Below are 2890 nucleotides of genomic sequence, written 5' to 3'. Positions count from 1 at the left end.
CTCTGGACTCTTTTAACCAACATTCGGATGCCTAACTTCCTGCCCTTTGGGCAGGGGGCTGGACTCGATGATCTCTTGAGGTCCCTTCCAGCCCTGATGTCTATGAAATCTATGAAATCTGTGAAAGTGGCCCTCCACCCAAAATAATTGCCCACCCCTGATATAAGCCCTCTAACTGGTACTTAACTCGTGTAATGTCCTCTATAATAAAATAATTTTCCTTCTATTTACATTTGTTGAATAGAACAGTGAAACAAACAAGAGTGCCCCTAGATTTTAGTGGACAAAGGTAGTTAGCCATATTAGTCTGAAGTCAGGCAGAAGGCAGGCAGGGTGGCTACTTTACTAACTGGTTCAGAGAAGCATGAGCTTTTGTAGGTGACAGCCAACTTCATTAACGTATTAATTTATGTAGTCATGGGAAGGATAAAATTTACTTCTTTATATTCCTACTATCTACCAAGCTTTTAGTATATTCCTGAACTTGTGACTATATTTATTTGTTTACACTGGCAAAAAAGACAGGAAAGACCATTTGCAAATTGCTTAATGCTATGAATAATAAACACCCACCACATTTAGATTCTTACTTGAGCTTTAAAGATTAGTCATTTCCCCAAAATGACTTCAGCAGCATGCTGAGAATGAGTTATCCATAGAGCAAAATAGACAATAGATTTCATAGACATTAGGAAAGGTAGGGACTTTGTGAGATCATCAAGTCCAGCTCCCCTGCCATAGGCAAGAAGTCAACTGGGATCAAGTAACCGCAGCAAGAAAAACATCCACCTGTTTTTTGAAAGAGCCCAGAGTAGGTGCTTATGCCACTTCTGGGGGGAGTCTGCTCCAGACCCTGGACACTCACACCATAAATAACTTTTTTCTTATGTCTAGTCTAAATTGGCCTTCCTGGAATTTATGGCCATTAGACCTTGTTATTCCTTGGAGAGCTCTGGTGAACAGCTGTTCTCCCAGGTCCTGATTTACCCCCTTATATAATTGTAGGCTGCTACCAAATCCCCTCTGAGCCACCTCTTTTCCAGACTGAAGAGTCCCAAGTCCCTCAGCCTCTCCTTATACGGTCTGTGCTCCAGGCCTTGGATCATATGAATGGCTCTCCTCTGGACTCTCTCAAGCTTTTCCACATCCCTCCTGAAGTGGGGGGCCCAAAACTGGATGCAGTACTCCTGCTGTGGTCTCACCAGGGCTGAGTAAAGTGGGAGGATGACATCCCTGGCTTTGCCTGAGTTGCATTGGTGGATGCATGCCAGAATTTGGTTTGCTTTGCCAGCAACAGCATCGCATTGGTGGCTCATATTCATCTTGTGGTCAATTAAGTCCCCCAAGTCTCTTTAGGTTATGGTGCTAGTGAGCATAGCACTGCTGAGCCTGTAAGTATTTTGAAGGTTCTCCCTACCAAGGTGCAGTGCCTTACACTTCTCTACATTGAAGGCCATCAGGTTTCGGTCAGCCCACCTTGAGAGTGTATCCAACCTGACCTGTATCCCCAGCTTGTCCTGTGCTGTGCCCGTCTTCCCCCATAATTTGGTGTCATCCTCAAACTTTGCCAGTTCACATTTGACTCCCAAATCCAGATAATTAATGAAGATGTTAAAGAGTACTGTCCCAAGTACCGAACCATGAGGGACTGCACTGGTCACCCTGAAACATGTTGATTTGCTCCTGTCAACTAGTACTCTTTGGGTCTGACCCCATAGCCAGTTACCTAGCCATCGGACCATGAGATGATCAAGGCCACAGTTCCCCAGTTTAGCCATGAAGACATCATGGGGAACTAGGTCAAAGGCTCAAGAAAGCCTTCCACATCATCTCCCTTGTCCAGAACACGTGTTACCTGGTCATAGAAGGAGATGAGGTTGGTCAGGAAAGACCTACCAGTCACAAAGCCATATTGGCTGGCATTCAGATGCTTGCCTTCCATTAGTCTGGTGTTGACAGATCCCTGGACAATTTTCCCCAGGATTTTTCTAGGAATGGACATCAGACTGACTGGTTTATAATTCCCTGGGTCATCCTTCCTCCCTTTCTTGAAAATGTGGACCATGTTGGCTCTTTTCCAATGTGGAAAGAGATCTAATCCAAATAATGAAGTGACTGAAAGTCAACTTAAAACCCAAATGCTGATAGATGGGAGAGAGGCGAGAGGTTTGTAGTGGCCTGAAACATGTAAGAAATGACCCTGATATAAGTGCTGTGTTTTGAGTCAAAGGTATCTGTCAGCTATAACCAACCTAACTGCTCTGAGTGTTACATCCCAGACAAAAAAATACTTAGCTTTACTTTTTGAAATGTATACATTGAATTTTTTACTGTTTTTTTAAACTTTGATTTGTAGTTTTCAAGGTGAACAGATAAAAAGCTCCAGGTACAGCAATATGTCTTTTGCAGTAGGTCATTTAAGAGGTAATTATCTCCTTGTGTGTTTTTTCTTGCTGCATCTCATGTCTCATCCTGACCTGGGAATTAAACCATTATTCAGAAAACCTGTGATTTAATTTATCATTGGCAAGCTTGTTTTCCAGTTACTGAAGACATCAAATCAAAGAAGGGTTTGCATATTTAATTTGAAAAGGAGGCAAGCATTTCTTAGGGTCATATCTTTTACTGAGTCAATTATATGCCTGGCTTTTTTTTTTCTTTAGGTTGTGAATTTTCCCTTCTTCAGTGTTAGGGTAGTGTAAGAGTAATGTTATAGTCATGATGGTCCAGAAATTATGCTAGAGACAAAGATTTCTTAGGATATCTTTTATTGGACCAACTATGTAATTTTGAAAAGTAATGTTTAAAAACATCACACAGTGATGTCCAAATCAGCCTGCTACAAGAGTATGGTTCACTTGGTTTTCAAAAAAAAAAAAAAAAAAAAAAA

This window comes from Crocodylus porosus, unplaced genomic scaffold (genome assembly GCF_001723895.1).
Source record: "Crocodylus porosus isolate Cpor-Errol unplaced genomic scaffold, CroPor_comp1, whole genome shotgun sequence".
NCBI lineage: Eukaryota > Metazoa > Chordata > Crocodylia > Crocodylidae > Crocodylus > Crocodylus porosus.
Note: the sequence above shows the minus strand (reverse complement) of the source record.